At 52.9% G+C, this 14,448-nt stretch overlaps 1 protein-coding gene and 1 pseudogene across 4 annotated transcripts in view; one reads left to right on the top strand and one right to left on the bottom strand.

Moving 5' to 3' along the window:
* The window catches only part of KCNS3 (potassium voltage-gated channel modifier subfamily S member 3), a 34,760-nt gene extending 34,461 nt beyond the window's left edge, over window positions 1-299 (bottom strand). For 2 of the 4 annotated variants that reach the window (XR_011647451.1, XM_058288101.2), the window contains exon 1: window positions 175-295. The gene's annotated coding sequence lies outside the window, so the exon portion shown is untranslated. Of the gene's footprint in view, window positions 1-174 lie in introns of all 4 variants that reach the window. The other 2 variants (XM_058288099.2, XM_058288100.2) reach the window with 2 other exon arrangements.
* Window positions 300-13,259: 12,960 nt separating this feature from the next.
* Window positions 13,260-13,896, top strand: LOC131275924 (signal peptidase complex subunit 2 pseudogene; annotated as a pseudogene).
* Window positions 13,897-14,448: the final 552 nt, after the last annotated feature.

The raw sequence follows: 14,448 nt of genomic DNA, 5'->3' as shown, positions 1-14,448 counted from the left end.
GCGGCCGCCATCCCGGCGCCCAGCGGCATGCCAAGTCCCCCGCGGGGCCGTGCACCGCGACGCGGACCCCGGGGCGGCCAGGGCAGCAGGAGGCGGAGGGCGAGGCGGTAAAGTTGCGGGGGCTCCCCGAGAAGTGGCCGGGGCGCGCAGGGCCGCGGGGGCCGCGGCGGGTACCTGCGGGCGGGCGGGCGCGCCGGGCTCCCTCCGCTCTGCGACGCGGCGCGGGGATCAGGCCTCCCGCGCGGACCCGCGTCCGCCGCGGTGGCGGCCAGGACGACCCGCCGGGCCCGCGTGCGTCCGTCGGTCGGTCCCGCCCGGCGCGCCCGGGAGCGGCAGGCGGGGCGAGGCGGGGCGGGGCGCCGCCTCATTGGTCCCTGCTCGGCTCTCCGCCCCGCTCGGCCCGCAGCCCCCGGGCGCGGGTGGCGGCGGGGTCAGGCCGGCCGGCGGGCGGCTGGCGGGACCGAGTGGCGGCGCCGCGGGGCGCGCGCCCCCGCCGAAGCCCAAGTGCAGAGTCACCCCGCGAGCGGCCGGGGCCCCCCGCGCCGCCACCTGCGCGCCCTGCTCGGCCGCGTCTCGAAAGTCGCGGCCCAGGACACAAGTGCGCCCCGGCCGCTTCCCTTCGGCCCCCACGGGCCGCCACCGGGTTTGAAACAAAGTGCGAGAAGGAAACGGCTCAGCTCCCGCCGGGGCGCCCGCCGCCAGGAGAGCCACCGCGCCGCGCGCCACCAAGGTCTCTGCTCATTCCTCGACTTACCCATCCGGAAGAGGTGCTGCGGGCGAGAGGGCAACGAGTGGGGCCACAGGACGGACGGACGGGAGGGGGCCCGCGGGAGAGGCCCCGAGGCCGGGAGGCGAACCCGGACCTCGGCGAGCGCGGCGCGGGGTCCGGGGGCCCGGCTGCCCTCTGCGCCGAGCGGGGACGCGCGGGCCGCGAGGAGAGAGAAGCGGGCTGCTGGGCCCACCGCCTCGCTCCCCCGCCCGCCCCCGAACTGCGGATCTTCAAGTTGTGCAGACTTGCAATAATTTCTTGGCGCCAGCTGCCTCCCCGCCCGAGGCACCCGCGGTTCCTTGGGTCCCCGCCTCACCTCGCAGGCCCCGCCCACTGCCCCCAGCCCCGCCCAGACCCCCGGATTTAAGTTGCCGACCCCTGTGGGTGGACGGGGGCCGAGGGGGTGCAGTGAAACGGGGAGACGCTTTCGCTGCCCTTGTTCAGGTACCCGGAGGTGTCTTGGGGTTTTCTGATCGTTCTTGGGTCGAGACCCCCCAGGCAATGCCTGCGTGTCTGCTGGGCTTGACACCTGCGCCTAAAGCGGGCCGGGCTGTGAGGAGAGGGTGGTGGCCGCCGGAGGGGCGGGGGCGAAGTCGGGGCCTCCACCCTCTGCCCCCCAGGCCCGCCTCACGTGGCTTCTAGAAGGCCAGGGGAGGGGAAGGAGGTGGTTGGAGAACAGGTGTTTGCCCTGTGTCCCCAATGCCATGGCTCTTTGGTGACCCAGCCTGCCCCCTCTCCTGTCGAAGAGGGTCCAAAGTATATGTCTACACTGCTGTTTTCAAGGGGCTGAAGAAGGTAATTTTCATACACAATTCATCATCTTAGCATAAGATCTAAATGATTCTAAAAATATGTTTGCATTTTATCAGCATCTTAGAAGAAACCTTCCCAGATCGGTCCCAGCAGTTAGCCGTTTCATCATTTTTAAATCACTGAGTTTATCTGAAAAGTCCAGCACCGTTTACTTGAGTGAAATGTGTCCAGGATCTCTAAGCACTGCAGGTGCATCTGCAGTGCAGAAGAGCGGGGGGTGAGGGCCTGTCTGGGGCCTGAGTGGTGCAAGAACGTGGGGAGGCTCTGGAGGGGGGGTCAAAAGGGGCTCCTTTTGGCCTCTGTGAGAATGGAGGACGGAAGCAGAGGGCCCCAGGGGTGAGGGAGACACGGGGCTTATCCTGCTGTACCCTGGGGGCAGCCTCAAAGCACCCTAGAGTCCCGTAAAGCACGTCTGCTCTCTGCAAGTCTGTCTAGGCTGCTCCCAGGAAAAGTGAATTCCTGCACACCCAGGGGTCCTTCTGTCTCTATTTCATTCCCCTGACCTCAGCATGCTCCGACCTACCTGCCTCCTTCCCCACACACACCTACGTCCTCGGCCATCCAAACGTCTCTATGCCACATGCTGGGATGGCCCATCCTTTCTTAAAAAATAATAAAAAGAGAAAAACATCTCAACAAGAGAGCTGACTCCCCGGCAGGCCTGCAGACGTGGGCTGGCTGCAGTCTGCCCTCCAGGCTTCCGGGACCCCCTTGCTCTGCACACTTTCCCCTCTTTGCGGTCTTCCCCCACCCAGCTAGCCCCTCCTCCATGTGCTCCCTCCCCGCTCCCACCAGCCCTGCCCTGGACCTTCCTTTCTCACCAAAGCCCAGGTGATGTGGTTACCACTTCACCGTGGAGGCCTCGCATTTACCACTCTCTACCCGGCAGCCGAATGTCACGCCAGCCAGGCTGGACTCACAGAACACTTGGCAGTTCCCCCAACCCACCTGCTACCACAGGTCCGCGGCTGTGCTCCTTCTGCTCGGAAAGCCCTCCCAGCCTCCAAGCCCTTCTCTCCTCAGCAAACGCCTTCTCCCGTAGGAGAGCCTTCAGTCAAGTCATCACCCTCTGGGGAGCCCCTCTCCCATCCTGGGGTATCCGCCCCCCCCCAGCATCCTTCACTTCCCTCTTCATAGCACCACCGTATTGTACTTTAATTCTTTGTCTCTGCCTTCCACTAGGCAACTGTAGCAGTTGGATATGGTTTATGAATTACAAAAATTGATATTAAATTATGTTTGTAAACTGGTCTGTACCTGGGTGGGATTAAGTTATGATGAGGGCTTTGATTGGGCCACGTCAGTAGGACGTTGCATCCATGTCCCCTTGGTGGCCAGGGACTCACAGAGAAAACTACTACACAGCAGAGCAGAGGAGTTAGGTGGAGTTTTGATGTAAGAGATTTGATGCTGGAGATTTAAGCTGGAGCCCAGGAAGTAAGCACACAGAGGAGCAAAGCCGCTGAGGCTGGAGAGAATCTAGCCCCAGGGAGACAGACAGTGCTGGTTGCCTGATAGTCTATGGTTGACCTTGTGGAGTAAACAGAGGACCTGAGCCTGGAGAAATAAGCCCCAGGAGGAGAGGAACCCAGGAAGCCTGAACCCTGGCAGACGTCAGCAGCCATCCTGCTCTAACACGTGGCAATAGACTTCGGTGAGGGAAGTAACTTATGCTTTATGGCCTAGTAACTAAGTTTCTACCCCAAATAAATACCCTTTATAAAAGCCAACAGATTTCTGGTACTTTGCATCAGCACCCCTTTGGCTGACTAGTACAGCAACCATCCTAGAAACTAAATTTCTAGGACCTCTAATAGGACCTGCATGTTTGCAAAGTCAGTTACTCTGCCATGGGACTGCTGAGGTCCACGTGCTCCTCTTGGACTCTCAAACCCTTTTTTTTTTTCAAGGATTTATTTGTATTCATTTCTCTCCCCTTCCCCTCCCACCCCACCCCCGCAGCCCCAGTTGTCTGTTCTCTGCATCCATTCACTGTGCATTCTGTGTCCGTTTCCATTCTTGTCAGCGGCACTGGGAAACTTGTGTCTTTTTTTTTTTAAGATTTATTTATTTTTTATTTATTCCCCCCCCCGTTGTCTGCTCTCTCTCTGTCCATTCACTGTGTGTTCTTCTGCGACCACTTTTGTCTTATCAGCGGCACCGGGAATCTGTGTTTCTTTTTGTTGCGTCATCTTGTTGTATCAGCTCTCCGTGTGTGCAGCGCCATTCCTGGGCAGGCTGCACTTTCTTTCGCGCTGGGCGGCTCTCCTTATGGGCGCACTCCTTGCGCATGGGGCTCCCCTACGCGGGGGATACCCCTGCATGGCACGGCACTCCTTGTGTGCATCAGCACTGCACATGGGCCAGCTCCACACGTAAACCTTTTATTTTTGGAGCTATCTTTTGTCAAAGAGAAGAAATCATTTAAGCCATTGGGCTTCTCTCTTTGCTTGGATACCAGGCTGCTCAACACTTAAATTATTCTTAGTTAGCCACAATGCTTTTGTTCCTGATTATTGCTGCAGTGATCACTCTCCTTTCCCAAACTTGCTAGTATGCTCACTTTAACGACCCTGTTGTATTATGTAAATCCTTATGGTCTCAAAGTCCAAGCCTGAGTTGTAATCCACCTCTGCCCTGATCAGCGGGGTGACATCCCCTTTCTTGCTCTCTGTCTCAGACAAGACCAGATGAGCTTTAAGGTCTTTGCCAGCCCTAAAAGCTTTACATTCCTATAGGTAAAAAGAGACAGTTTCTAAAGTATTAAAGAAAGGAAAAACATATGACAGAGTATAGTCTATGTCTCCAGGCGCGAAGGAACTCTCTCCTGGGAAGCTTGGCGGTGCTCTCTGAGGACCCTCGAGCATTTCTCAAGGTGAATTCCAATGAGCACCTGCTCCATGCGCAAAGGCTTTGGGCAAAGGCATACTATTATAAATCCTGCTTGTGGATGAATATTAGCATATTTAAGGTGCTGTCAGAGATGTCACGCCATAAAAATATCCCCAAAGGTTGGCATTCCAGATTGCTTATATTCTGGCCACAATTTACCTTCTCCACCACATTTCAAGCTCTTCTTCACTCCTTTCTACCTTACTCCTTCTCTGCATCCTCCCACCCACCCACCCCTCCTTCTTGCATCCCATCCTGACAGACCAGATTCTTCTTTCTGCTGTGTTCATTTACTCTCTGAGCCTTTGTGCTGCCTATGTCTTGTCCCTCTAAGGCTTCCCTTCCCCACCTGGCCAATCCTACTTAACCTCCACTATCAAGTTATGTGCTCTGTGAAGCGTTACATTCATCTCGCTTCTGGGTTCCATTATACTTTGTTAAGCCTCCAATTACAGGTATACCCCTGTACTACCATCACTTGCTTCAAAGGAGTCTCCTGCACTAAGCTATGAGCTCCTTGAGGGCAGAAACTATGTGGTATTGCTCTTCTTCAGAGCCTGGCCCATTAGAAATACCCAGTGAATGCAACAGGAATGAGAAACTGTGGATGGATGGATGGATGGATGGATGGATGGATGATTGGCCGGATGATTGGCTGGATGGATGATTGATGGATGAGTGGATGGATGGGTAGGTGAATGGATGGATAGTTGGGTGGATGGATGCATGATTGGATGGATGGGTGGGTGCATGGATGGATGACTGGTTGGATTGATGATTGGATGGATGCGTGGATGAGTGGATGGATGGGTGGATGACTGGATGGATGGGTGGATGGATGGATGATTGGTTGGATTGATAATTGGATGGATGGGTGAAAGGATGGATGGATGGATGGGTGGATGGGTGAATGGGTGGATGGATGAACTAAGGCCTTTAGACTCTATGGGAAGGTGTGGAGAAACAAACCCAAAGGTACGACAGACCAGATGTGTGAACCTCATAGATTTCCCTTTGGAGGAATTCTGAACCCCGTTAGTAATCCTTCATTCGTATGACGGAACTGCATTTCCACCTAGAAGAGTGAAGAGTGTCCCCATGGCAGAGACTGCTGGGCACAACCCCATGACCTGCTTTCTTCTATTTCCTTAGTAATAGTAATGCCAAAAGCTGTGTGGATACCAAGGTGACCAACATATCCCAGTTGGCCCTGGACTGTCTGGTTTTAAAACTGAACGTCCTAAATCCCAGGAACCCCCTCATTCCCAGGCAAACCAGAACAGTTAGCCATCCCACCAGATACTGCCCAAGTAAAGTCTACCTGCCCTAGCCTCCTGTGCAGTTAGGGGAGACCCTATCACAGTTCTTTCCAGTGGGATGTCAGTGGAAATGACAGTTAGCTTCTGGGAAGTGTCCTCAAAGGAAACGGTTGCCCCCCCCCCTCCTGCTCCTGCCTTCCTGATCTCTGGAGGACAGAGAAGGTGGAGGATCTGGAGTAGACACCTGAACCCATAGGTAGAACCCCATGATCAGGATGGCAGAGCAAGTAAATGGAAGGAGTCCTGGACTGCCTGTATGTATGTGAGAGGAAAAACTAACTTGCATTCCCTTTAAGCCATTGTTATTTGGGGGTTTCTGTCATGGTGGAACCTCTTCTTAGGGACAGAGTTCTGCCTCCTGAGGTACAAGGACACGGGCGTGGCCCGCACGCCCGGGCTGTGGCTGACGAAGCTCCTTCGTCTACGTGTTCCTCAGTCCCTCAGATTCTGAAATTGCCCTGTGCTGTCAGTCAGTAGCTCCAGGATAGAGCTTTTCTTCACCCTGAATGCACAACCAACAAACTCACTGCCCTGCGCCGTGATGACATAAAGAGAAACGTGGGGCCTAGCATGACCTCAGGGTCCGGGGGCAAGGAAATATAAATAGCCATTGTGATGTGAAGGGCCCGAAAAGCTCAAGTGCTGTCCTCCATCATCTCCCAAAGTCCTGCAGGGGTTTCCAGAAGGCCCACGCTAAAACCCAGGGCCACACAAGGCATCCTTTGGTTCTATCTGTGGGAAAGCACCCCATCTGCCATCCCCTCCAGACCAGAGGTGGCCGGAACCCCTACCCTGATGTGCTCCTCAAGGGCAGTGGGTGTGAAGGCAGGGGGAAAGCAGGGGAGGGAGGGGAGACTGAAGACCAGGGTCCACAGGTGAGGCCCCCGAGCTCAGTGCCCCAAACGCTGTTTTCTTGGGGTTAAAAAAGTCCGTAGCACTAGTTCTCCAAATGTCTTTCTGCTCTTCGTGTTTTGTCATTTCATTTACTATTGAAGTTTCTTTTGAAAAAGCACATCTTTCCCCACCTAAATAATGGTAGGGAATTTTACCCCGTCAAGACATGGTAGTGGAAAGGAGTCAAAAGGTCCATCTGGAGGAGCAAGGGGGGCAGCCAGTGGCCCCAGCGTGCCCCACCCTTCCTCTCTGACGGCCGCTGGGTTACCTGGGAGAGTCAGTCAGCTGCACCCACTGATTTCATTTTTGTTTCTTTTTTCTTTTCTCGGTTGCAGAGAGTTATTAATAATATTCCTTAGTTATGGCATATTGCCATCATCAACACATGCAAAGCCTCTCTCCCATTTTATAATTTATTCCTGTATTTCCCCATTTCTCCCATCCACAAGCAACCGTTTTAACACACCGATGGGTAGCCCTTTGTTTTCTGTGTCCTTGGTAGTGCATGACGGGTCGTCTGGGGTGCCTGCCGCAGGGCTGGTGTAAATGGTAACTCGTCCTTCCTCTTCTTGCCTGTTTCTCACAATGCAGCGTGGCGTTTCTTAGCTCCTCCCCTCTGGTCCGTGCACACTGGGCTGGCGCTTTTTATCCTGTGTGCACCCTACACATTTTGCCCGCCCCTCTCCAGAGAGAGGCACCCAAGTTTCCCCATTCTCACCAGCAGAGCTGGGATGAGCTTCCTCGCAAGCATCACCATATGGACCTGGATAGATTTTGAGAGAGGAAATTATATACATACCCGGCAGCAGAATTTCTGATCCTTGGGTAGGGCCTGGGCCACTTGGAGTTGCTGGAGTCCTGGTTGATGAACAGCCAGGCCTCCAAGCCTCCCTGCAGCCCTCCCACCCCCAGGCCTTTCCCCACGCCCCTCCCAACCCTTCCACGCTCCAGTGGACACAGCATCTAAAGGGCTCATGTCCGGCCTGGTTGGAACTGGCGGTCTTTCCAGCGGTCGTTGAAACATTTTGAATCTCACTCCTGAACATATAGCCTCAAGCTGAAAGTCTGTCCCAATCCTTATTTCTTTACAGAACAACCAAAAAAAAAACCCAAAAACACTTACCTGAAGAGGTGCAGGCTCTTGTCCTATTGTTAAGGGGCCCTCGGAGCTGCAGAGAGCCCCCTGACCTCCCCTCTGCATTGCCAAGGTCATGTCCTGCCCAAGGCCAGGGAGCCAGCAGGCTGTGACCACTTGTCACAGAGGCAGCCGTTCCTGCAGGTGAAGCCTGCTGGACTCAGCGCCCTGCTGTCTGCCTTGGCTCTGTCCTTCTCTAGTGGGAGGGCGATGGGCACACTGCCTCTCTCTGACCCTCGGTCTCCTCCTTTATAAGATGCCCCTTCACAGGGAGCAAGTGGGGTTCAAATAAGATTGTGTAAGGCAATACAGCGGGAAGGAAACATCTTTGGGTGTCAAACCTAGCCGTGTCACCTTGACCCTCCCTGCATCCAGCTCCTCCGTGTAATATGGGGGTTAGGATGACTCCTCCCAAGAATTACAAAATTAAGGTGAATAAGAGACAGTAAAGTCCCTGGCACCGTGCCCGCCTCTGGTAGACGCTCATGCCAGGAGGGAGAAAAATAAAAGAACTTCTCCAGCTGTGGGGGAGTGAACCAGGAGGTACCTCACATGCTTTGGAAGAAACCTACCGCAGCCAACTGACTGCAGGTTTTCCTCGCCAAAAGGGAAAAACACACGGAAATTGATTTCTCTTTTGCTGCGCGTGATGGGAGGAAGCTCTGCCATTCGTAACAAATGGTGGCTGCTCCGGCTGACCGCGTCACTGCCTCCCAGGAGCGAAGGAAGACGCCGTTCTGCCTTCCCCCTCAAGTCCCCGAGAACCTGAAAAAGAGGCCGAACCTCCGAATTCCTGAGCGCTTGGGGAGGAAGCGGCGCTGTTGTTGGCCTGCATTGCAAGTCACCCTTCAGCCTGGTTCCATTTTCTCACTGTAAAATGGGGACATTGAGCCCAGATACCAGGCCAAAGAAGGGGGTGGAGGGGACAGGAGCAAAATGACAGTCCTTTTCTGAAAGCGCTCACAGTTTAGCTGGGTGATGCCATCTGCCCTCACACGAGGCAGGGTGTCAAGATAATATAGCAGGATAATATAGCTGCGAGATCAAAGCACTCTCTGCATGTGACAGAGGCTGCCAGCTGTCACTCAACTGCCGTGCTCCCTTTTCTCTTAGTAACAGAACTCCAGTTTTTACAGGGCAATCAAGCACCCACCTAAAAACTTTACATTTCCCAGACTTTCTTGCAACCAATGTGACAATGCTAACTGCGAAACAGCCGGAAGCCGAAGTGTTCTAGGCCACTGCCAGGGAGCCTCCTTGAAAAGCAGAGGCATGCTCCTTTTCTTCCCTGCCTCCAGCTGCCTGCCTAGAATGCAGATGAGATGATTAGAGCTCTAGCAGCCACTTGGGGCCATGAGAGTAAGGGCAATGGAAGAGTGTGGGCTACGTGGGCTCTGGGACCCTTGCCGCTTCACAAAGCTCTTATGTCAATGGTGGATACTGCCAATTGCTGCACTGTCAGTGACCAAATGTGAAATTAGTCATTTTAACCATTTCTAAGTGTGCGCTCATTGACACAAATTATATTCACAATGGTGTTCCACCATCATCCCTATGTATTTCCAAAATTTTTCTTTACGCCAAACAGAAACTCAGTACTCATTAAATACAACTAACTCCCCACACCCCTCTCCCTCCAGCCCCTTGTAAGCTCTATTCCACTTTCTCTCTCTACGAATTTGCCTATTCTAGGAATTTCATCTAGTTGGAATTGTACAATGTTTGTCCTTTTGTGTCCGGCTCGTTTCACTTAGTGTAATGTTCTCAAGGTTGACCCATGGTGCCCCTTTATCAGAACTGCCTTTCTCCTTACAGCTGAAGGGTCTCCCGCTGTCCGTTTGGCTTATTCATCTGTTGATGGGCACTTGGGTTGTTTCCACCTTTTCACTACAGTAAAAAATGCTGCTATGACCACTGGCATTCCAGTATCTGTCTGAGTCCATGTGGCGGCATTTCTTTTACCTGAAGGAGAAGCAAATGCCTAATGTGTTTCTCTCTCGTGTGTGTGTCTGTCTGTGTTTATTATAAGTAACTGATCCCAGTCCCAACGGATGTAACAAATATTTATCATCAATAAGCAGTACACATAATCACTTTTTTAGCTCCTAAAAATCTCAAGAGGTTTTCTAAAAGCCAAGCCTCTCCAAGAAACTTTTTAGTTTCAGGAAACTCAAGTTTTACTGCGGTGGTGGGCACCACAGGTATTTTCCCAACGACCTTTAGGAATTCCAAATCCATGTTTGGGCTTAAGTCTTATGACCGAAAAGACTGGAAAATGCGGCCTTCTTCTGCACCGGCAGGAAGATCTCTAGGAGAGTGAACAGCCGCCCAGGACGGGGGCCCATTCACCCACGCACGTGTGCACATGCTCGCGCAGGGAGCACGTGACTCCCAGGAAGCCAGGCGTATGCGTCGTGTGCGCTCATGTCCGCCCACACGTCCTGCCCGTGCCCAAGGGCAGCTCTGAGGCTGGCAGGGCCCTGCCCCGAGAAGTGCTTGGCACTGCGGTAGATTAAGGTACGAAAGGTCTTGTTTACAGCCACTCGCACACCAGGCTGGAAGCAAGGTTTGGCCCAGAAAGAGGTCATTCTCTGACCCTGGAGGTGGATTTGGGGAGAAGGGGCAGAGGAGGGCCCCTCCCCCACTCTGCTGGCTCCAAGGGCAGAAAGCCCGGGCGACGTGGGCGCCCCGACACCACCCTCCTGGGGGCACGGGGCGTCACCGTGGCGGGAGCTCCCCTCCCCTGCCCTTCTCCTTCCAGGATGCTCCCCCAGAGGAGCTTCTCGGCCGACCCAGTCCCGGCTCGGCTGCCTCCGTGTCGCCTGCAGCGGGACCTCGGGCTCGAGCCCAGTCCTGGGCACATTGGGTTTTGACTTTGGACAATACAAAGACGGAGGAGACACAGCCTGCTCTTGAGAGGTGTGCAGTCTATAAGATAATCCGTCGAGGCATAAATATGGAGAGCCACCTCTGTAAAAATTCCTGGGCCGTTACAGAGGTTGACACAAATCTGAAATGCCACGGACTACCTGCAGCACCCTGGGAAATTCTCGATTTTCTCATCCACAAGGTGGGGGTCGTAACTTCCGCGCTCAGAAACTTGCGAGCTGATTAACTGCCCCCGCTAATTACTGAGGGGTCTCTCTGCTGCTTGGCAGAGCTTTTCCTTTGCTCCACGTTACCCGACATTTCCCCCAGAAGCCCGTCCAAACCCGCTCCTCTCTGTAAGCCCTGGGGGTCTCCACGCAGCCCCTGCCCGGAGCTCCCCTCAGCACATGGCCTGGCCACCGGCTCATGGAGAAGACGCCGCAGGACGCTGGGGCTCTCGACGTGCAGCCCGTCCGTCGTGCAGGCTGTCTGAGCCTTCACATGTCCTCCCGTTGTCTACACCTCTGAGGAAGGATTATACGCAAGTAGAAGAGTCAAAATACTGATGGGCAAGAGACTGTGAGGACAGATTTAATGATAATCACCAACTGCCTCATCGCCACCCTAAAATGCACTCCATACCCTAGCGGTGAATTATATATACAGGTTACAGGGTCAGGCCAGGCTTTGCCACCTACGGCCGCATGACCTTGAGCCCTTGACTCATTTTCAGACATCAGTTTATTCAGCCTGTATTTGAAGGTCTGTTGTGTATCGGGGTACTAACCAAAGCGCCAACTTAACGCTGAAGCTGGAGGTAACCGTGCTAAGTCACAGGCTGGTCTTTAGGCTTCATATCCCCACCACCGCCCTCCCACTCCCACCTCCCGCCAAAACACAATAAGGAGAAATAAATGGAAACTATCTTGCCCTCTTCTTTCTGGCCCTTGCTCCCCATGCCCCTTTCCTGTATACAAAGAAGAATTTCTCACATGCAAATGAACTCCTGGTTCATAAATACTCAATAAACATTTCCTTTCTCACTATGAAGTACTAGATAATAAACAATGTGGCTGAACGAAATTCTCATCATATGTAAGCCACCGCAGGGCACAGCCTACCAGTGAGTGCCTCCTGATGCCAAACAGGACCCCTTAGGCTGGAGGGCGGCATGGGGCTCCCAGAGGCGCCCCCTGGCGTTAGGAGGAGAGCCACAGTTCCAGTCACTCATTTCCCCCTTCCACGAAGATTGCCAGGCTCCGTGCAAGGAACTGGGGTTATTCGGTGACATTTCCAAGGATGACAATCTTTTATTTTCTTTATTTCTCTATACTGAACTTGGCTCCTGAGAACCCAGTCCTGCATGAGAAAACAGCCAGGTAATTCCAGGTAAATCTGGTAATTCCTGGAATTAAACTCTGGGACTCAGGATCTCCCTCTACCCTTCTTCCCTTATCCCTGTAGTAACTACGATCTGGGGAGGCTGTGTGTCGTCGCAGCAGGGGGGTCGTGGCCTCTGCCCACCCACCCCACTCTCTCCAGGAACAGGCTTTCACGCTGTTTGATACTCTCCCTCCGCCACCACCCAGGGCCAATGTCCACGGCCTCTGGGCCCTCGCTTGCCTGATGAGCACGTTTTGTTCCCTCGTGGACCTGTGCCCCGTGCTTCGGGCCACCACCCACTGGCCGTGCACTGCACTGCATGGGGTGCAAGGCTGCAGCTAGGCCCACGCGCCGTTGGACACACAGCTGCCTCGACTCTTGGGCTCTAATGCATGCTGTGGGTTTGCACAGAGGCTTAACAGCCCACCTTGCTTTGTGACCCTTCCAGACTCACCTGGGCTTTCCCCCCTCCTCCCCTTCTCAGGTCTAAATCCGCGGGAGGTCTCCCCACCATCTCGTTGCAAGCTTTTTTCAACTCTGAGATAGGAAAACTGGCTCTTCACGGAGTCTCTTTGCCACTTACTGTTTGAGCCAGAACCTGGCACTTCAAAAATCCCTTTCCCTCAGAGTCATCCTCAGGACCTCAGGAGGCTAATGTGGATAGTAAGGAGGTAGACGGGAACTCTCTATTTCCTGCAGGGTTTTTCTATAAATCTACAACTTCTCACTTTAAAAATTACATTTAAAAAGTTAACTTAGGGGGAGTGGACGTAGCTCAAGGGGTTGAGCACCTGCTTCCCATGCACGAGGTCCCGGGTTCAATCCCCAGTACCTCCTAAAAATATTTTAAATTTTTTAAAAGTTAAATTAGGTCCCAAATTCGTTTCTAAAAGGCACAGGCAGCACATGATGTTACTTGACTATCTTTTTATGATGAGTCTCCATGGACACAGATTTTTTAAAGAGCCTGTTTTACAAGTCAAAAGTGAAACGCTGACATCTCTCTCGGCATTCCTCTAGTAACAATCCTACCCACCCTGAGGTGATACCTCAGGCTGAATGGGGGAAGATTATATACCAAAAATATGGGGAGGGGGAAGCACCCTGATTGGTATTTTAAAATATTATCGTGATGTGTTTTTTTTCCAGAGCTGTCAGAGGGGAGGAAGAAGCAGAGGCTGACAAGATGGGGGTGGGGGGGCGAGGCGGAGGAGGGCGGCCGGGCCCCGGCAGTGGGACGGGCAGTAGCCGCCGCCTTGCTGCATAAGCAGAAGATTGATGGTGAGCCTGTAAAAACTGACAAGTGGGATGGATTAGCCGTGAAAAATTCTTCGGATGATTCTGCCAAAAAGGTTCTTCTGGAAAAGTACAAGGATGTGGAGAATTTTGGTCTAATTGACAGTCGCCTCACCATTTGTACCATCTCCTGGCTTTTGCCGCGGAGGCTTTGATTTGGGATTACATGCACCCCTTTCCTGAGCCCAAGCCCGCTTTGGTCTGGGCATCACATTCTATTTTGTGAGGATGGGATCCCGGTCACTTCTACCTCATAGGAGGAGAAGGGTACCTGGCCCATGGCCCATAGAAAACCTTCTCCAGGGACGGATCCTGATGCTCTTGGGCAACTGTCCTCCAGTCTCAAAGGTTCTGGACAAATACACCCTGAAGCCGATCTCACTAGTAGATGAACTATAGCAGGAAGCCTAATTCACCAAGTCCGCTGCTAAGTTCTTTGACCACAGCAGGACACGGTCAGGGATGGCAAAGAGCCTGAAATATCCAGGCTCCATCACAGTCTCGTCATCGAAAGAAAAGTCAGATAGTCAATTGTGAAAGCAGCTTCCTTCTGCTGGATCATGCTGAATTATGGGGTGGGGGTGAAATCAAGCAGAGAACTTAAAATGGGTAAAGTAAAGTTAGAACTGTTTAAACAAATGGCCCTGCTTTGCCCTGAAATTTCAGTCTGTTCTGGATAAGTAGGCTTTTCTAGCACAGATACGAGAAGTTGTAGCTCTCATGTCTAACTGTAGCCTTGATCAGCTGATTGGCTTTCCTAGAAAACAACTTTTACTAAAAGCCATACGGACTACTTCTTTCATCTTAGCAGCACTTTATGTAATAGAGTTTTGTGCCATGCAGCATTTTAAAAAATCAGTTTTTAACATTATAAACCTGTTGCTGGCTTCATTGTGTTAATTCCTTTTTCAACAACTGCTCTTCTTAGGAATTCTTGCGTATGACAGCTCTTTCTTCTTCACACACCACCGTTGTGGGTGTATATATATTTGACTTAGGGAGACTTAAAAAAACATAGTTTTTTAATTTGTTTAGAACAGACCTTCTGCCTGCTACATTTTATGCTCTTAACAATTAAA

The sequence above is a fragment of the Dasypus novemcinctus genome, chromosome 25 (assembly GCF_030445035.2).
Source record: "Dasypus novemcinctus isolate mDasNov1 chromosome 25, mDasNov1.1.hap2, whole genome shotgun sequence".
NCBI classification, from domain to species: domain Eukaryota; kingdom Metazoa; phylum Chordata; class Mammalia; order Cingulata; family Dasypodidae; genus Dasypus; species Dasypus novemcinctus.
Note: the sequence above shows the minus strand (reverse complement) of the source record. Positions and strands in the feature narration are given on the sequence as shown.